This window comes from Neofelis nebulosa, chromosome 3 (assembly GCF_028018385.1).
Source record: "Neofelis nebulosa isolate mNeoNeb1 chromosome 3, mNeoNeb1.pri, whole genome shotgun sequence".
Lineage (NCBI taxonomy): Eukaryota > Metazoa > Chordata > Mammalia > Carnivora > Felidae > Neofelis > Neofelis nebulosa.
Window position 1 is genome coordinate 27,228,358 of NC_080784.1, and position 21,824 is coordinate 27,250,181.

At 42.4% G+C, this 21,824-nt stretch overlaps 1 protein-coding gene and 1 long non-coding RNA gene across 6 annotated transcripts in view; both read right to left on the reverse strand.

Annotated features, from left to right (window-relative positions):
• MFHAS1 (multifunctional ROCO family signaling regulator 1) overlaps positions 1-21,824 on the reverse strand; it is a 100,967-nt gene that overhangs the window by 44,687 nt on the left and 34,456 nt on the right. The gene's annotated exons all lie outside the window — the stretch shown is intronic.
• Positions 9,046-15,458, reverse strand: LOC131506490 (uncharacterized). The gene is made up of 3 exons (XR_009258971.1): positions 12,630-15,458; positions 11,126-11,199; positions 9,046-10,795 (listed from the first exon to the last, which is right to left on the reverse strand). It is a non-coding gene; the product is annotated as an uncharacterized LOC131506490 (long non-coding RNA).

Consider the following 21,824-nt stretch of genomic DNA (forward strand, 5'->3'; position numbering starts at 1 on the left):
GCTCAACCGACTGAGCTACCCAGGTGCCCCCAAAAATATGCAAAAGGTTTTAGTGGATACTTCACAAGAGAAGACATGTGAATAGCCAATAACATAAAAAGATGCTCAACACTAGTCATCAGGAAAATGCAAATTAAAATCACATGTCCACTAGAATGGCTAAAAATAAAGATAATACCCCAATGTAGCTGGCACGCTCATATATTACTTGTAGGGAAATAAAATTGTGCAACCACTTTGGAAACAAGTTTGACAATTTCTTATAATAAGGTAAACACATACTATGCGACCTAGCGATTCCACTCCTAGGTGCTTACCCAACAGAAATGAAAACCTATGTCCAGGGTGCCTGGGTGGCTCAGCCGGTTGAGCCTCTGGCTTTGGCTCAGGTCATGATCTCTCGGTCTGTGAGTTCGAGCCCCCCATCGGGCTCTGTGCTGACAACTCAGAGCCTGGAGCCTGCCTCGGATTCTGTGTCTCTGCCTCTCTCTGCCCCTCCCATGCTCATGCTCTGTCTCTCTCTGTCTCTCGCTAATAAATAAATGTTAAAAAAAAAAAAAAAAAAAACAGGTCCACGGCACACAGACTTGTATATGAATGCTCACAACAGCTTTACTCATAATAACCCAAACGTGAGAACAACCTCAATGTCTATCAGCAGGTGACTGAATAAACTCACCATAGTAGAGTCCTAAATGGAATGCACTCAGCACTGAAAGGACAAACTGCTGACATATGCCACAACATGGATGAAGCTCAGAAACATTACACTGAGTAAAAAGGCCAGGTAAAAGACAATCCTTTGTGATTCCATTTATATGAAACTTTAGAAAATGCAAACCTACTGTATAAGTAACAGAGAGCACACTGGTGGTAGGTGAGACTAACAAGAAAGAACTGACTGGAAAGGGGCAGAAAGGAATGTTTAGGAGTCTGTATAATCTTGCGTTTGGCAGTGATGATACTTGTGTATACATTTGCCACAATTCATCGAACAGTAAGTTAATTAATTAATAGATTTTAATGGTTACTTATTTTTGAGAGAGAGAGAGAGACAGCGTGAGCGGGGGAGGGCCAGAGAGAGAGGGAGACACAGAATCTGAAGCAGGCTCCAGGCTCCAAGCTGTCAGCACAGAGCCCGACGCCAGGGTTCAACCTCACGAACCGTGAGATCATGACTTGAGCCAAAGTCGGACGCTTAACTGACAGAGCCACCCAGGTGCCCCGCGAACAGTAAATTTAAAATGATGCATTTTATTTTATGTAAGTTACACATAAAGAAATTGTTTAGTTATCTTATTGGGCTTTCAAATAAAAATAAATTTAAAAACCAAAGCAAAACAAAAAACAAAACAAAACAAAAAACAACAAGGCAAAGCAAAAAGTCTGTCTTTATTCCCTCCATACCCTACTCTTTCTGACAAACCTCACACACAAAATTCCGTATAATATCCTCAACGTTCTCTTTTCCCTTCCTGAGTATCCATCATTTCATCATTTTAGGGATCTTCTCTTTCTGTGGTTTAACACAACAAAAATTAAGCAAAGAAATACATTACGATACACACAGGACTTGTTTGAGGCTTAACTGCATGCATGTTAAAGAGAGACGTTAACTCAGTTACACGCTGCTACCTTAAAAGATAAATGCTACTAAGAAATGAGAATAATATTGACAAAGTAAAGCATGGAATTTTATGAGATCAATAAACTCATTTCCTACAGGAGCTACTTGTTCTGGACAGTAATTACTGTTCCAGTTTTTCTTTTCAAGAAAATCAAGCCCGGAGAAAGAGACAATAAAATGAAATAAGGATTTTAAGTTTAGAAGATTTGATGCAAAAATTAACCGAGAAAGAGAAAAGTAAATACAATTATTTCTTCTCATGCCTCATTCAACATGAGTAATTTAAAGATAACATTATCGTTCAGCTTGTGAAGAAAAGGTGGTATCTATGTAAAAGCCCTGTCAAACTGTAAAGTGCTGTACATTTAAAAGCTATTATCATAAAGAGCAAGACTGTCCCTTTTTAAAAAAAAAATTATTAAAAAAATTTTTTAACGTTTATTTATTTTTGAGAGACAGACAGAGACAGAGCATGAGCAGAGGAGGAAGAGACAGAGAGGGAGACACAGAATCCAAAGCAGACTCCGGGCTCTGAGCTGTCAGCACAGAGCCCGAAAGGGGGGCTTGAACCCACGAACTGTGAAATCATGACCTGAGCCAAAGTCAGATGTTTAACAGACTGAGCCACCCAGCCGACCGTTTGTTTTTGATTTTTTAAAGTCTATTTATTTCTTCTGAGAGAGAGAGAGAGAGAGAGAGAGAGAGCATGAGTGGGGGAGGGGCAAAGAGAGAGGAAGAGAGAGAAAATCCCAAGCAGGCTCCACACTGCCAGTGTGGAGCCCAACATGGGGCTCGAACTCACAAAACCGTGAGATCATGACCTGAGCTGAAACCAAGAGTCGGACATTTAACTGACTGAGCCACCCAGGTGCCCTCAGACTGTCCCTTTTAATATGGTGTGGTAGTCAGGGTTCTCCAGAGAAACAGGACCAATAATGGGGACGGGGAAGAAGAGGTTATATATAAAAAATGAGATTTTAATTATGGAGACTGAGAATTCTCATGATCTGCTGTCTGCAAGATGGAGACCCCAGGAAAGCTGGTGGTGCAGCTCAAAGGCCTGAGAGCTGAGAGCCAATGGTATGGGTTCTAATCCACCTCTGAAGGTCTGAGGATGAGGATCACCCAGGGCAGGAGAAGACTGATGTCCTAGAGCTCAACAGTCAGGCAGAGAGCAAATACCCACTTTCTCCACCTTTTTGTTCTATGCAGGATGTGGATGGAAGGGGTTATGTCTACCCACATTAGGGAGGGCCACCTGCTTTACTCAGTTCACCAAGTCAAATGCTAATCTCTTCTGGAAACCCCCTCAAGAACACACCCAGAGGTTATGTTTAATCTGATATCTGGACATCCCTTGGCCCAGTCAAGTAGACACATAAAATTAGCCGTCACACATGGTATCAGAGAGAACACCAAACTAGAAATCACATATCCTAGTTCTGGTCCCACCTCTCCAGGTTATGAGCTAAGGGACCTTGTGCAAGTATTCCCTTGCGTTGAGCCTCAGTTTCCTTCTGCTGACCCAATCTATGCCCTCCTCATGTGACAAGCTTGCTCTGCAAATCTGATGACTGCATATGAACAAACTCTTAAGGCCATTGAGACTTTCTCAATCTGAGGTAATATTATTTTTTCTTATCAGTTTGGTTCAGACATTATTGATTACACATATCGATGGAATAGTCTCGATACACTTGTAACATGAGCCCACAGAATAACTATCACCTCTTGAATCCAACTGTTTCTAAGAAATAAATGACAGTATAAGATCCAGGATCTTCAATGTCTTGACCTGATCTGTCCCAGATGAGTATTTCCAGAGTTTTGATATCAACTCAAAATGAGCAATTTAATAATTGGAGGGGTAAAAACGTTTGGCAGAGCCCCATCAGTGTCTGGATGCATTCTAGTATTCGATTTGTTCTAGTACACGGAAAAGAGAACTTACAAATTTGGACACCGTAACTCAATGTTTGCAAAAGATTGTTATCCATCAAAACTGTCCCAATGCCCCTGTTATCAAGGAAACTCCAGGGATGTAACAAGATAGCTTATTACCATCTGCACTACCCTGTCCAAATCTCAAGGACTAGGCAGCCACGAAATCACCGGTCACAACACCACCACTGGACCTATCACACTCCACACGAGAGCAAAGTGTCCTCCAGCTGCTTTAAGGCATAATCTTTTTGAGTGGATGATCATTTCTCCTCGAGGGACAATTCCATGAGTTGGATGCTACTGGTACTTAGAACCCCTGCTTCCGAAATCCCACATCGCTGCCTTTCTACCATAATTCTATCTGCCCGGAAGTCTAATTTAGTGATATGCCTTCCTTTGTGTTACAAGTGTGTTCCTAAAAAGATGGTATAAAAGGTTAACACTTAAAAAATTCCTAAAGGAACTTATTGTTTATACATATCCTGTTATAAATCCTTTTGTGAAATAATCCTTTTTTTTTTTTTTAATTCAAGTTAGTTATCATACAGTGTAATTTTGGCTTCAGGAATAGAACCCAGTGATTCATCTCTTACATACGACACCTAGTGCTCATCTTGAAAAGTGCCCTCCTTAAAGCCCATCACCCATTTAACACATCCCCCCTCCTCCAGTAACCCTCAGTTTTTTCTTTGTATAAAATAATCCGCTTCTTACACAAAAGTATATTCTCCCATTGGGTTGGTTTTAGTCAAGGTTACATTGTGTATAACCTAGACATTAACAGCTTAATTATATGTAATATTTTAAATATCTTCATTTAATCCTAAATAGCTAAAAAAATAATAATAAAATGAAGGACAATTACAAAGCAAAGCTCCCTAATAAACATCGAACTATATATGCAATATTTTTTTTTTAATTTTTTTTAATGTTTATTTATTTTTGAGAGGGACAGAGACAGAATGCAAGTGGGTTAGGAGCAGAGAGAGAGGGAGACACAGAATCCGAAACAGGCTCTAGGCTCCGAGCTGTCAGCACAGAGCCTGACGCGGGGCTCGAACTCATGAGCTGCGAGATCGTGACCTGTGAGATCGTGACCTGTGCCGAAGTCGGCCGCTCAACCGACTGAGCCACCCAGGCGCCCCTGTATGCAATCTCCTTAAGGATACTTGCTAAAAATACTGATGGAAGACCATAAGAATAAATTTCTTTCTGTTGTTTTACGGGAATGAAACCAGCACATATAAAACATCAACTCCCCTGGGGCGCCTGGGTGGCTCAGTTGGTTAAGCATCTGACTTCAGCTCAGGTCATGATCTCACCGTTCCTGAAACCAAGCCCCGCATCGGGCTCAGCACTGACAGTGCGGAGCCTGCTTGGGATTCTCTCTCCCTCTCCCTCTCCCTCTGCCCCTTCCCCACTTGTGCGCACTCTCTCAAAATAAGTAAACTTAAAAAATAAAACAAAAAACCCTGACTCCCTTCCCACAGGCAAGTACACTTAATGCCAGAAGCACGGTGAGCTGGAGGAGACCTCGTCAACAGTCAACCAGAGGACCCTGATTTTAGAAATGACAACACTAAGGCCCAAACGGTTTGAGGACCTCACTCTAGGCTACAGAGATTGAACAAGAATACGAAGCCTCCTATTCCCTGTTCTTCGCTGCGCCACCAAGTCTCCCTGACCTCAATTATACCACACCACCCTGTATTTGCTATGTGTTGAACATACCAAAAAAAAAAAAAAAAAAAAAAAAAAAAAAAGGCTCTGATCTTACTACTCGAATCCCAGAATATGTCACCCCTTATGTTGCTGCATAATTTTGGGAAATACGCCATCCCATTTTGGCAACTTTATGTAAGATTTCCTGAGTTTAAAGAAAGGGGGGTACGTGTTCCGTCTTGGTACTAGAAATAAAAATGCCTCCTCAGTCTCAGCAAGGCAGGCAGTTAAAAATAATCAGGGCCTGATTCTACGGTGAAAGAAAGCAACGTGAGAGGTTGGGTGTAAACAGGCTTTTCCTTTTTAATAACCTGATCTAAGTAATGGACTGGAGGTTGGTTATCTTTTTTTAATTTTTTTTTAACATTTATTTATTTTTGAGAGACAAAGCATGAGTGCAGGAGGGGCAGAGTGAGAAGGAGACACAGAATCGGAAGCAGGCTCCAGGCACTGAGCCGTCAGCGCAGGGCTCGAACTCAGGAACCACGAGATGGTGACCTGAGCCGAAGTCGCCCAGGCGCCCGCCCCATCGACTGGAGGTTTTAAAGGGAAGCCCCGGGAAGAACCAGCCCTCCGTACTGTGTGGAGAGACTGGAATTTCAGAGAACTGATTTGGATGCTACACTACCTCATGACACAGTAGGTCATTCACCTTTAAAACGACTTGCGAAGACCGGACAAACGCTTACCATACAGCACGCCCACAAGTGTGGTCTGGACCGGGAGTAGCTGGGGGCTGGGGACGAATGCGGGGCCTCGGGCCTTGCCCCAGACCTCCTGGATCAGCATCATGCATTTGAACGCGAGGCCCACCTGACGTGTATCATGTTCAAGGCGGAGGGCACCGCCTGACTCCTGGTCACCACCTGCACTGTCTCAGAGAAATCCCGTGATGCTGCCTCGAATCTCTTCCCAACTGGCACTTCAAGACACAAGGATGCACATGACATTCCATATTGTCTCTCAGTTTTCTCTCTTGTGTTCTGGCAACCTTCACTCACAGACTGGTATGGCTTTAACCAATATGAAAACAAGGAAGCAGGCATCCGGTGTGCATGCAAGAAAGTGAGAGAGGGGTCCGTGAGAGCGTGAGAGAGAGAGAGAGAGAGAGAGGTGGATGCCCAAGGCCAGGAACAGGAAGAGGGGGGAGGGGAGGGCACAGCACAGTCACTTCTCCCCCACACTTCACCCTGTGCCCCCGTCCCCACAAACACTAGGAAATTCAGCCACATCCTACAGGCTGGAAGACAAAAGACTGGCACTAATCTTAAATTTAGCTTTTACACTAATGTCAGTGATAACAAACCAAAAACGGAAAGACGGAAACTGGAGAATTATCTTTTTTATCATTTTCTGGGGGCGGAGTTATTTGCTTAAAAAGACAACATATAAATAGCGGAAACATATTTTATAAATGACGGCGGGGTCAATTTAATAGAATTAAATGTTGACTCTTCTCTGAGACTCTGACCGTATGGGTGTCACGTTGAAAGACATGGAGTCACAGATTCTCATCATTTAGAAGAGCGTGAGAGAGGGGCGCCTGGGTGGCTCAGTCGGTCGAGCGTCAGACTTCGGCTCAGGTCATGATCTCGCCGTTCCCGAGTTTGAGCCCCGCATTGGGCTCTATGCTGACATCTCAGAGCCTGGAGCCTGTTTCAGGCTCTGTGTCTCCCTCGCTCTCTCTCTACCCCTCCCCTGCTCATGCTCTGTCTGTCTCTCTCTCTCTCTCTCTCAAAAATAAACATTAAAAAAAATTTTTTTTTTTTAAAAGAAGAGCGTGAGAGATGGGAGGAGGAGGATCCTGATTACAGTGTCGGCCCTTCCACGATCGAAGGGGAGAGAGTCGGGCAGAGCGTTGGTCTGCCATCAGGGTAGTCATTCAGGGAAATGAGAGAAATCAAACTAGACAGGCCCCGAAAGTGCCTCCATTTCAGCCCTAAAAGTGATAAGATTCTAAGTCATCTAATCACAGTCCCAACGTTCCTACTTTTTGTAAAAATGGAAACAATAACCCACAGATGTGCTTACCAGATGCAGACTTCAAATGTGTTATTTGTTCACTTTGGGAAACAGTTAAGCCTTCTTCAAAATGTGACTCTATTCACGCTTAACCAGGTTTCTTTACAAAAATACAAATAAAATATGCATGGGCATATACATCACTCCTGTCATTGTTTAAAATTAGCATGACTCTTACACCAGTTTCTCATCTGAAAAGATCTAAAACTATACAATTAAGATGCTTGCATTTTGCAGAGGTAGGGCTGGTTTCTGTCCGCCATCTGGCCATAAGCCAGGGGCTGCGTGAGGTCAGGTCTTGGTTGCAGAGGCCCCTTCTTGGATAATCCCATGCACTGCCATCACTCTCTATGCCCTGGCTCTCTACGTAGTCAAAACAAAGTCATATATTTGCATCCTGGACTACTGCCCCCTACACACACACTCCCAACTAGATTTTCAACTCCCGGGCTGCAGGGATATTGACGGTCACTGCTGTGTCCCCAGCCCTTCAAACAGTGCCTGGCACATAGGAGTGCTCCATAAACGTTGTGAAATTAGCAAATTTAAGTTCTAATACTGGCCACTTAGGTCGTTGCTTTATTTTTAAAAGAAGGCCCAAATATTATCAGTAGAACAAAGCAACTCTTGGATGAAGTTATGAACAAAAGATGAAAAAGGAAGGAAATGAGAACCCATTTCAGCTAAAAGAGGAGGAATAAGAGGACATTAAAAATGGACTAAGGTCTAACCTCCTTCCGTGTGTTGGATGTGGAAATGTTCTTTTTCCCTTAAAGCTACGGATAGAGATTTAAACTGGCCTGCTTTTATCTGCATGCAAAGACAATAAAATGGATGTTTTCTTTTTTCTTTACTTCTTCTTATTTTTTATTCATTTATTTTTTGAGAGACAGCAAGAGAGAGTGAGCACAGGGGAAGGAAAGGGGGAGAAGGAGAGAGAGTCCCAAGCAGGTTCCATTCCCAGCACAAAGCCCCACACAAGACTAGATTCCCAGGCCTGGGAGATAATGACCTACGCTGAAATCAAGAGTTGGACGCTTAACCAACTGAGCCTCCCTGGTGTTCCTGGATTTTTTTTTTTTACACTCTGCTTCAAAACTGTGCAGATGCAATCAGCTGAACAAATAATGGAAGTTTCTACACTAGTCTGCATAAAAGTTGGAAACAGTTCCAGAAGGAAGGAAGGAAAGGAGGAAGGGAGGGGAAGAAAGGAAGGGGAGGGAAGGAAGGAAGGAGGAAGGAAGGAAGGAAGGAAGGAAGGAAGGAAGGAAGGAAGGAAGGAATGAGAAGGAAGGAAGGAGAAGGACAGAGGGATGGAAGGAAAGAACAGAGCCACTTTCACAGTGAAAATCAATATCAATCAACACTGACAAGACTGCAATTGACCTATCTATGACGTATCAGAAAATCCATATTCCTCTTTAGGAGTATCAGCTCCATCACACAGCACATCAGGTGGCAAAGTCCAAACCTGGTGCACATGCAGTTAGAGCCAGATGCAGGAACCAAAGATCATAAATATCATCTGTGAGGCTGTCTGGGAAAAGGTTCTCAATTAGAAGCCTATAGTTTCATTAAATTGCCTTTTATAAGACCCTCTTGCTGGGGTTCATGTCATGCTCCTGGGGATGCTTTCTCCTAACTGGCCTTTTCTGATCTTTACCCCCAATTTTTCTTTCCTTTTTTTTTTCATTAAAAATTTTTTTTAGTGTTTATTTATTTTTGAGAGAGAGAGAGAGAGAGAGCGCGCGCGTACAAGCAGGGGAGGGGCAGAGAGAGAGGGAGATACAGAATCTGAAAAGCAGGCTCCAGGCGCTGACCATCAGCACAGAGCCTGATGCGGGGCCCGAACCCATAAACCGTGAGACCATGACCTGAGCCAAAGTCGGACACTTAACAACTGAGCCACCCAGGTGCCATATTCCTTGATTTAATGTTTCCATAGCTTAAGCTTAGTGTTGCCCCAAGACTTATTAATAAAAGCACAGTTATGGCTATGGAAAGGCTTTGGGAAGATTCAATGAGACAATAACAGCTTTTCATAGCGATCATAGTAAAAAATAGGTTCAATACTTAACTTTCTATTTTTTCCCCTCAGGATTTCCCCTTCTCCCCGTCTTTCCCACTTTGATGAATGGCAACTCCATCATCCTGGTTGTTCAGGCCCGAAACCTTGGTCTCTCTACACTTCTTTCTCTCATAACCCAAAGCCAACCCATCAGCAAACCCTTTTGCTCTGTCTTCCAAACAGAGCCAGAATGTGACCGTATCTCTCCAGTGCCTCTGCCAGTACACAGTCTAAGGTACCATCGTTTCTTGCCTGGACTCCTGCAAGGGTCCTAAGTCATCTCCCTGCATCCACCCTAACCTATCCCCATACACCGTCCGGGGTCTTTTAAAAATATTTCATTTAAAATTTCCTTGGCTCAAAACCTACCACTGGCCTTTCAACTCTCACGGAGTTGGTGAGATTACAAGTGATTGTTATCTTGTTTTACTTTCATGCATTGACAAAAAACGTATTTTATTGTCCCTGGAAGGGACAGACACAGGGTTGGGGGTTTCTGTTTCCAATAAACTGGTTAGCAATGTGTTGAGAGATAAAGATTCTCAGAAGTAGAAAGGATTTTCTTAAAAGGTAGAAATAGGAAATAGAATATAAATTCATTGTTGGTAAGAAAGCTAATGGTTATATACTAAGAAATGAAAACAATCCATATTTGCAATTGTCGTGTACTAACTCCCTGAATGAAGACGCCCCACTGCATGTGTATGAAACAATTTTACGGCAAATTCCCTGCACATTCTAGACCTTCAGAGTACATGGATCGACTAAAATTCTGCCTTATCGTAAATGGCAAATGGGATATTTTCATTCTCAACCACTTCAAATAGCAGTCATCTAAAGTCAAATTATGACTATACTAGTCAATACGTGGTGTCACCCATAGAGCCGAATGGCCTCGATTTCCTGACACATTCATGCTTAAGAAAAGAATCTCCAAGACACCGAGAGGGGAGCATGTTTGGTATGACGTAAGCAGGCACAAACAGATACACAAATACCCCCCCCCCCCATGTTGGCGTGTTTTCCTCCGTCCCGCTTATAAAAGGGGAGAGAAGACGCCTGTATACCTGGACCGCTCGGAAACACCCCCTGGGTCTGCTGTTTCGCAGAAGGGAGGCCCAGGTGGCCATGGCTAATCCCTTCGCTTGTCTGTCTTTCACCTGGGCCCACCCGGTGTCCCACCTGACAGCAAACGGCTTGGAGTGGCCACTTGTGTCCCACCGTCCTCTCATCCTTAATGATTTCCAGCACATTTATCGTAACAGCAGCCTTCCTGTTCTTCAAAGAGAGGATGATAACGCCAATTTACACGCAGCTCAACCTGTTAGCCGTTTTGAGGGAGTGACTCTCCTCTCCATTTTCTCAAGAGCCAGTCAGGCTTAAAAGTAAGTCATCCAGTTTCATTTCCTTCTCTAGCTCAAGCAAAGGATAAAAGGGAAAGCCGTTAACATAAAGAGACATGAGTATGTCGGCAAACAGAACCCACGGGGAACTCAAAAGCCCCTCATCATTAAACTCAGAACTGAAATATTAAAATACTGGAGGAGATCAAGGCGAACCCTCTGACCAGTAACAGAGCTGGATAGTCATTTTTAAAACAGTAAGTAAAACATCCCAGACAAAACTGAAAAAGCCTTTTGTCCTTATGTTAGGAGTATTTTCAATAAAAAAAAAAAAGAAAAACACTAAACAATAGAAAAACAGAGAGTACTATAGCAAGCCACCAGCCCACAGACACTTACCACAAAGAATTAAATGTCCACAGAACTACTTTTGTCCAACACAGGGTGATGTTGGCTTCCACACACAAAAGTGGCTTGGAAAAGAGTGGTTAAATACAACAACTTTTTTTTTTCTCCTGCAAGTGGGAAGGCGATTTACCCACGATTCCAAACATCCATTAAACTTACTTCCCTCTAAGTTGCTGACTGAGTACACTCACCATTTCCCCCCACATATCAAGGGTAAAGGTACACAGTAAAGGATAGTAGTGCTGTGGCGACAGAGTTAACAGGTCACTGACTTTCAATCCTTCACTCACGCAGCCATGTATGTACGTGTGTAGGTGTGTATATACACACATCTGTGTGTATATCTTCTATATCCGTAATATATAGAACTATAAGGACCAAGTGGTATAAAAATCGTAAGATATATAGCAATATAACATATAATAACATATATTAACTATACATGACAAAGTATATATACATATATATATACTATACATATATAACTATAATGACCAATATAAAAATAGTAAGATATATTACTATATAGCTATATAATACATAGTAACATATATATATAACGGTTACACTATATATTGTTATATATCAGCAATATATATATACACACACACACACACACACGTGTGTATGTGTATACAGTATATACATATGTGTGTGTATACATATACAGATACATACTCATGTTAGAAGAATGTACCATTATTATAAAGGTATTTACTCAGTCACACATTTCTACCTTCCCTTAGAACTAAGTCTGAATCTGGCACCAAAAGAGCCTCCTGTAGCCTGAAAATACATTCTGTGTCTCCCGGACACAAAACGTGCAGCCTAAGTGGCTGCTTTATTGTGGTCAAGGGACCTATGCTTTTGCATAAATGAATTACTCCTTTCTTTAAACTGCAAACAGGTAGAGTAGATAAGCTTTACTTTCTAGCAAGAGCAAAAGTTATCTCCTTTTCCTTTCTCTCAAAGGGAACCAAACCCTGGGAGATAATTTATGGCTCAAAGCCTAGTTGCCTGGTATGACCCAGGGAAAATTCCATTTTGAGAAAATGTACTTTCCTTAAATACTCTGAGACAGAAAGCAGTCAGGTCTTGGATGAAGCCAGTAGACTTTCTCAGGATTAGGTAGAAACTTTTAGAAAATCAAAGGAAAGTCAAATACTTGAACCTAACACCTTGAAATCTTTACCCTGACCAACACTGATGGCTAATACTGTGCCTGTTCTAAGGAAAATAATTTTATATGAACCATCCACTTTTGACTAGGTTTGAGGCTACAAAAATGAAAAACCAAATTGTAAACTTTTCAACCCAGTGGCAATTACTATTACACTAGTGTGCCCTTATGAACTCTCAACTACGCCCCTTGGTAAATGTCACTTAAAGTTCTCTTTCATTAACTGAGACACACACAACATGGGTGTGATAACACACGTTAATAATTTCCCACTTTTTATAAAACGTTAAACGCAAAAGTAACAGTCAAGGATACAGAACCTGAAAATACTTCCCTTATTAGAGAGGCAGGCTTTGGCACTGATGTTTTCCTGACAGTGTATTTCCAAATGATAACACAATTTTTAAACTGGAAGAGACTTTAAAGGTCACTTAATCCAGCACCTCATTTTAAAGACGAGACGGCAGGACCAGAGAGCTGAAATGTCCAAAGACACAGAGTTTACACACAAAAATGATATCCGAGGACTCTGAATTCCCAGGCCACCACACCGTACAACCACCCACCTAACCCTTCAGCACCAGTGTAAGGTCAACAGAACTTGCCTTTGCTCCTTCTCCAAACCAGCCACCCCTTCTAGCAAGTCCCAGATATACTCCAACAAGTCCATGGATGGTTTTACCGCTCTGGCAATGAATCGCCTACAGCCCATCAGCTTTTCTTTAGAATAACCTTCTTGGCTTCATGATCCAGAATCTTACCTAGGGCCATGAATGGAAATTTGCCTCGAGGGCTTGGGAGAAAATTCCAGAGCCAGATGAATTACAAAAATGACAAGAACGTTTTTCTTTCCCTTTTTATTAAGCTTTGCTTATTTTTAGGATTCCCAACTCTCTCAAAAAGAAGCTGCCCTTTTCATTTGTGCTACGACTTAGACTTGGGTGTCTGATGAATAGGAATTAGATTTTGTTGTCTGATCCCAAACACTGAGGGTTAGTATCCTTCCGGTCCTTAATATTTGCAACGTTTCTGCCATTTAAATGAGAAGTACACTGGCAAGTGGGAAGGACACCGGGCCTCTGACATATATGAACACAACTGCTTTAAGAATACACGGATCAGTGCAGACTGCTCTGAAAAGTGAGGTCTGGATGTCCCCAAACAGCCTCTCCAACTCTGCGAGTGGAACTGCGGTGTAGACAAGATGACGGATGTGCCTGGCAGTTTAACCAAATGCATTACACCATGTAGTGGCATGACATGGAGTTTCAGCGTCTTGTTCACCAACCAGGGAAGAGCAAGTTTAAAGTGCTTAACCTACTGTTGCAAAACAGGACTGGAAACAAAACCCTATTCTTCCACGTTATACCCCTGCCCCTGGCTTTTATTTTTTCTCTTTCCATTCACGAAGTAACACTTTAACTAAAGAATGCACTGCAAATAAAAACAAATACAGGAAGTTAACCTGAGCATAACACTAGCAGTAATGTTAAACTAAGGTGAATGGAAAATAGGAAGCTTCGATGCCTCCCATAACACAAGGTTTTCTGGCATTTGAGCCTTCAAGAACAATCACCTAGTCCTCTGTTCTCGGTAAGGCCTCAGTGACAGAGAAAAACTATTCTTCTCCGGGAACAGTTGAAGCTGAAGTGTAAACTCCCAGTCACCAAGTACATCCCTGGGAAGGACTGAACGCTCCTCAAAAACACTTCCGCAGAGCCCAGTTTCAGGGGCGCAGAAAGTAGGGGTGGGACGCCAGCGTCCTCTCAAGGGAAGCACCAGGCGAGCCACCCCACCAGACACCCTTTTCTCCAGAGTCAGGGTTGCAGGAGTGCCCGGCACATTGCACATGTTGTTAGCATGGCCACTTACAAATCACCACACGAGGCTTTAGGTCTAGCGTCTGCTGTTTCGATGGCTTCAGGACCAACGGGAGCACTCCGTTTCCTTGCAAATTCTGTGTTCTCGGGACACCAGCACCCCTCGGTAAAGCTGCGATTCCAACTTTCGTGGCCATGTGCCACCGATGCTCTTAATGAGCATACATTGATTGCGTTCTCAAGTCTAGAGAAAAAGCTTTCTATTTTTGCTTTCCCTAATAGAGCACAGCCAACAGAGCGTGCCCCACCACGCAAAGCTCTAATTTGGCTGACATCTGAACAAAGTCGGCTGAACAGTTTCTTACATTAGGCTGTAATTGTTTTTAGCCCTACCGAGTCAAATTTATATTCTGGGAGAAGGGCATGAGTCCTCACTTCCAAATACTTAAGGTCAGAACTATTTACATTGCCACAAAAAACAGTTATACGCAGACCTACTTCAGAGTCGTACTTTGTGGATGGGAGGATGGCCTAAGAAAACGATATTACCCAAAGGAGGCAGGAGCCCCTCATTCTATTCCCAGTAGCAATCACTACCTAAATCAGCCTGTGTCTCTGCTCTGCAGCCCCTGACTTCATCCCTACATGCTCCACTTCCTACCATAAAAACGGAGAGATCACCATTCGCTCATGCTTAGTTACACTGTGTATATACACCGACCCACACATACATACTCACACACCCTGCAAAAATCTGGAGGCTTAAAATACCCGAGGTTGTCATAACCTGCTCTGATCCTCTCTAGCTGAACAGATGACAATCTCTGGTCCTGCCTGTCCCTGCTCACCTCTTAGGAAGGAAGCAGGGCACTGGCGAGCTGCAACGAGAGGAACACAAAAGCAGAGAAGGAGAAGGGGTTCCATAATCCCAGACAACTCTTTCATTTGGCAACAGGCATGACCTCCCCGAATGGCTGCTTATGGACATAAAAAACTTGGATTAGGAGTGCCTGGCTCACAGAAGGCAAGAGGCACTGGCAAACCCATTAATTCAGGTCCTCGCTACATATTTCTATAATCAATGCTACCTAGTTGTTGGTGGTGAAATGGTCTATCCTCACTAATACTACTTGTGAAGGAATACTACGTTGTGGTCACACGGTAGAATTATACCTGTTCTGGTTCAAAAAAATAGTTTCTTTTTTTTTAATGTTTATTTTTGAGACAGAGAGACAGAGTGTGAGCGGGGGAGGGGCAGAGACACAGGATCCGAAGCAGGCTCCAGGCTCTGAGCTGTCAGCACAGAGCCCGATGCGGGGCTCGAACTCACAGACCGTGAGATCATGACCGGAGCCGAAGCTGGACACTTAACCGACTGACCCACCCAGGCGCCCCCCAAAAAAACTAGTTTCTAAGTAATGGACATTATAGGGTTGCCAGATTGAGCAAATAAAAATATAGGATTACCAATTAAATCTGATCTGGCATGGGACATATTTATACTATAAAATTATTTGTTGTTTACATAAAATTCAAATTTACTAATACATGCATACATGGGACATACTTAAAATAAAAATTAGTTGTTATTTACCTGAAATTCAAATCTGAGCACTCTGTACTCTATCTGGCAACCCTAACATTGCACTAGATCCTGGGAGAACAAAGATGGGTGAGACATGGCATCTGACCCCCAGGAGTACACTGTCTGGTGAGAACCAGATCTGAACAAGAACCACACGGGCTACAATGGAGGATGAGAGGGGCTTACCAGGTTATTTGAGAAACACAGGCAAAGGAGCCATTCAATCCTAATTTAGCACACCCATACATTCTCTACCCTTCATAATAAAAAGAAGTATTATGGACTTTTTTATTCTAGAATGTTCCACATTCTACAGATTATATACTACTGATTCATGAACTTGCTAAGTGTTCCAAGTGTTCTTCCCTACCTGGACATCACCCACCATTCCCCCCTTAGGAGTATTATCGACAGCGTAAGATGCAATCCCCAAGCTGGCTGAAGTTTTTGAAACTTCCAGGAATTGCTCAACCCAGAGGGCTCTGTTGATAACATCCAAGGAACCCACATAAAATCACAGAGTGATGCGGCTTGCACGCAGGAGGTGCTCAATAAGAGTCATCTGGATAAGGAAACTGAACTTGACCAACGCCACACCACGTTCTTGTGTAAACCCCAAACCTCAACAATTGTGAAGAACATTCAGTATGCTTACTGCTGTTACTTGCATCTGAAGCAAGCCAATGTCGAGGTAATCTAATAGGAGTTCAAGAATACTGTCCATAAAACAGATTTGAAAAGACAGATGAGAAAACAAACTGAGCTGTTTACAACGTCAAATAATCTTCATGACTTTGTGTGCTTTGAGAGCTAGCATGGTTTGAGAGTTTGCCTGTTTCAGATACAATTTAGAGGACGGTCTTCACCATCTCTGTTGAAACGAGGGATTCCCCACATGCTACTCATGTACACAGCTCTGAAAGTAAGATTTGGGGCCCATATTTGGAAAACTAACTCTCCTTTCATATCTTGAGCTCTTTTTTTTTTTTTTTTTTTTTTGGCTCCCAGCAGCTAAGGGAGTTGGGCAAGGCACAGAGTGGACGGGTCAGGTCAGGTCCAGCAAGGACAGTACCGGAGTGACCTGCCTCAGTGCCACATGATTCTCCCTTTATGGTGATCTGGCAGGTGTCATCTGCAAGCCTGGCACAGAAATGCCTCAAGCCTAAAAGTTATCTGAACCTTCTTATGAAGGGCTACTTCACTTCCCCTTGATTTCCAGATCAAAGGAGAAAAAGCAAAAGAAACGTAGAAAGAAAAAGAAGGGGAAAATGCTAAGAAATAGGTGGTATGTACTTATTTCCTGCTGGAATTGCCTTAGACCTTGGAAAAGAGGCCATGACGACTGCTGAATGCATTAGGTAAGGTTTGGGGTCCGTTGGTGGAAAACCCAGATCATATCTCACATCAAAGACCATAGTTCAAAACCTTAAAACTGGGTAATTAGCTTCATATTATTTTCCTTACAAGGTCTCATGTCTCAGCGTTAAAAATACCAACACTTCAAAAAATAAAATTGGCCTTTTATTCCCACCCCACTCATCTGTGCGTCCTCAGCACTTACAAACTGTCACGACACACAGCACATACGCCATGATGTTTGATAAACTGCTGAGTTAATGGATGGGGCCCATGAGTTTCAACCCTATGAGCCAGGTTCCCTACCATGGGCGCTCCTGGGTCTATGAGTGCACACAGGACACTCCGCAGCTACATAGTTCTATTTATACATTTTCCCAACTGCCAACATCATTCTCTAGCTGATGAAGCGACAAAAGTATATTCATGTTCTCATCTTTCAAGGCCCAGCATTAGAACTTACTCAAACCCAGACACTTTCCCAAGTCAGAAAAGTAAAAACACTATTTCATAATGCATTAAAAAAAAAAAAAGTCAACCTGTTTATAATTTTGTTTTGGAGGCAGTGCAGAAGGAAACATTTTGGAAAGCACTGCCAAATTAAAAAAAAAAAAAAAAAGAAAGAAACAAAGAAAGAAGAAAGAATTGTAAAAAGCCAAAAACAAATTTAGGCCATTGAACAAATGGGGGGAAAACTGTATCAATTCAAGGCAACAAAGGTTTAAACAAAGTTTGTGAAAGATTTAATTCCATATGTGGCCCCAGTACTTAACTATTAAACAGTCAATCTAACTTTCATTGGTTAACCAGTACAGAACAGGTTTGCTTCTAATTTAATATCCCTTTCAGATCGCTGCCTCCATAATGAGATATATGGCAAGCCAAAATATGCCAACTTTTTCTGCCTTGAAGTAAACACATTAACTTTCTGGGCTTAGGTGCTTTCTTCTTCCTCTTATTCAGACACAAATAATCTAGTCGTCCCAACCACATTTAATAAGTAATGTATAAATATAAACATATATGTTTATATATAATATATATACATAAGTAGCATATATAGACATATAAGTAACATGCATACAAAATTACAAACAAAAGTGAGTAAAAATAACTGCCAAGTTAAATAAATTAATGAAATTAACTCTAAGAATAATTTTAATTAAAAATCAGTTCAGGGACACCTGGCTAGCTCAGTCAGTAGAGCATGGGATTCTCGATGTCAGGGTCGTGGATTCAAGTCCCACACTAGGTGTAGAGATTACTCAAAAATAAAATCTTCACAAAAATGAGTTCGAATTTAATCAGTCTTCTGTTTTGTGAATTCAATAAACATATATGACTTTTAACTCTCTGTTAACATAACAAAAGGTGACATTTACAAACGAATTTTAAAAACTGCCTAAAACGTAAAGCAAGTTTTCCTCTACAGCTTGCCAGTTCCCTCTGCTCACCTGCCCCACTTACTGATATGTACACGTTGCTACCCAACAATCTACCAACACCAACTTTTAGTAAAACCTTTTTTTTAAATTCATTTATTTGAGGGGGGGGGGGCATGTGCATGCTTGCAGGGGAGGGGCAGAGAGGGAGAGGGAGAATCCCAAGCAGGCTCTGCATTGTCAGCACGGAGCCCTTAGCTGAGCTCAAACTCACAAACCATGAGATCATGACCTGAGCCAAAATCAAGAGTCGGATGCCCAACCGACTGAGACACCCAGGCGCCCCTTGGTAAAACATTTTTTAAACAGACCTAGAAAAAGATGATTCAAATACCTGAGCTTCACCAAGCAAAAATGCTCTAACACAACGACCAATGTACACTACTCTGGCTCATTTCTCTGTCTCCACGCCCAATAACCTTGGATCCAAACCAGAGCAACAGCCATCTGTCTGACACCTGGATGCAAACTGCAAGGGGGTAAGGTGGTGGCTAAGAAACCAGGAAGGGAAGGAAGAAAATTGTTTAGTTAGTGTCTACAATGTGCTAGGCATTGCTGTGCATTTTCACGCATGTTATCTTATTTACTCTTTGCAATAGCTCTATGAAAGAGATACGGCTTTTTTATAGTGAAGGAAAAGACACAGATGGTCCCAAGTCATTTAAATATAAATAAATCAAAGTATTCTTCTTCATATCTCTTTTTATTACCCTTTGCTATATAGGACAATTCCAAATGGCCAACCAGTTTTGGAGGCTAAGAGGGTTCAATATTAAACTGTTTATTTTATTGGGACCTAGAGCTACAGACTAGGTCTATGCTACTTAAAATGATCACGTGAGGGGCACCTGGGTGGCTCGGTCGGTTAAGCGTCCAACTTTGGCCCAGGTCATGATCTCGTGGTTCGTAGGTTCGAGCCCCGCATTGGGCTCTCTGCTGACAGCTCAGAGCCTGGAGCCTGCTTCGGATTCTGTGTCTCCCCGTCTCTCCGTCCCTCCCCTGCTTGTGCTCTCTCTCTCTCCATCTCTCAAAAATGAGTAAATGTTAAAAAAAATTTTTTTAAAGATTATGTGATACCATGATCACTATATTAAAAATGATTATGCCTTTTGGGGTGATACATACATTACCTTGATTGTGGTGATGACCTCATAGGTATACACGTACATCAAAACTTACCAAATTGTACACTTGAAATATATGCAGTTTATTGTATGTCAATTGCACTTCAATAAAACTGAGAAAAAGTTTATGCCATGGATGAGACCCAAATAGGTATAAGAAAAGTGAAAATATCCATAACTGATAAAGTATTCGGAGTCAAAAAAGCTATATGACGAATATAACCAAGATTTATCTATCAGCATTTCTCAGAGTATACCCCACATAACACCAGCTCTCAGGGATGTTAACAAATGTTTCACACACACTACATGCGCATACAGGTTCTGCGGTCACCTAAGTTTGAGAACTGCTTCATTAAACAAGGCTCTGAGAACTTCTCAGAGGCTTTCTCTGATACTTGGTGCTTTTCAAAAACAGCTCTATAAAAACACAATTTTCTGAAACGAATTTGACCAGAAACCCTTTCCCAGAGGGTCTCCTGGGATCGCTAATCCGCACAACACACTGTGGGTAATGCTGCTCTAATTCACAGGCTCACGGGCTCTGGATCAGCTGATTGCTTAGAGACCAGGGAGGCCAGGGTTCTCAGAACACGGCCCCAGGTGTAACTGTGGCTCTCACTCGTGAACCCCCTCTTCCTTCCCAGTGACAGGGGGAAGTGGGCACGACTCAGAGGCATTAGAGAACACGGCGGGGTGTGAGCAGAGATCCCTGAGTCACGTCCTGCTGCAGAAATCCTCCTGATCCCTTCTATATGAGCCTTATACCAGGGCTGCTGTACCAAAGGACCATAAATTTAAACAGGAATGTACCATCCCCCGTTCTGAAAGCCAGAAGTCCAAAATCAAGGCGTCTGCAAGGTTGGTTCCCCCTGAGGGCTGTCAGGGCAAACCTGTCTCAAGCCTCTCCCCTTGGCTTATAGGTGGCTGTGTTCTCCACATGTGCTTGTCTGTCTCCAAGTTCCCACTTTGTAAGAGGACAGCAGCCATATTGGATTAGAGTCTATCTAATGAATTCATTTGAACTTGCGCACCTCTTTAAAGGCTGTCTCCAAATAAGGTCACATTCTGAGGTACCAGAACTTAGGACTTCAACATAGGACTCTGAGGGGGACAAAATTCAATCCGTAACACTTTTCAACATAGTGCTAAACTGGCAAGAGATTTGTAAGACGCCCAGTTGACAGACTTACCCTACCTATGGAAGTTGTAACCTGACAGATTTTGCTACCTATCTGAGTATCCTTCTGAATTCTCTGCTGCTCTAATTTATACTCCAGTTTGGTAAGCTATCTTTATTCTGTTATACAAATAGATTGAGTATAAAAAATGTTTCCTTCATCTGACAACCTACGCATAGGTAGCTTTTTACTATGGTTTCTGTTAATGACCTGCTGAGCCCACCCTGTGTCAGGCACATTTATTCATCATCCTCACATCCCTTTAAAGTTAGTGTTTTTCATATTTAAAGAGAGGGGGTGGGTGGGTCAGGCAACTTTCCCAAGGTCACACAGTCAGCAAGGAGCCCAAAGTTGGGATCTGAATCCAAGTCTGGCCCCCGAGTCCTCATCCGTCCTCTCCATCACACGGTGGTTCTAAATCTGGAATGGCTGCATTATCCTTCTACTTTTACTGAGGTTTAGTCCACTCAGCAGCCAAAGAAGTAGTCTTGAGAGGGAAAAAAATCAGGAGCTCTATTTTAGACACGAGATGCCTATTAGATATCCAAGTGGAGGTACAGGCTCGCTAAATATGTGAGCCTGAAACTCAAGGTGGGTAGTTGGTGCTGGAAATACAAGTTTTTCATTCACCTGCATATGTGTGGTATACTAACACCAAGGAACAGATGACATTGCTTCCTGATACAGGGTGCTTGTCAGCAATGTGGCCAAACAGGACACAGCCTCTCTTGTATGATATGTGAGTTAAGAATGGTTTTTACGTTTTTGAAATGGTTAGGAAAATTAAAACTATTTCAACATGTAAAAACCGCATGAAATTAAAACAGTAGAGTCCAAAATAGTTTTCTTGGAACACAGCTACACTGGCTCAAATGTAGGCGATCATAATGGCTGCTTTTTTTTTTTTTAATGTTTATTATTTTTTAGAGAGGGAGGGAGGGAGGGAGGGAGGGAGGAAGAGTGCACAAGCAGGGGAGGGGCAGAGAGAGAGGGACACATGGA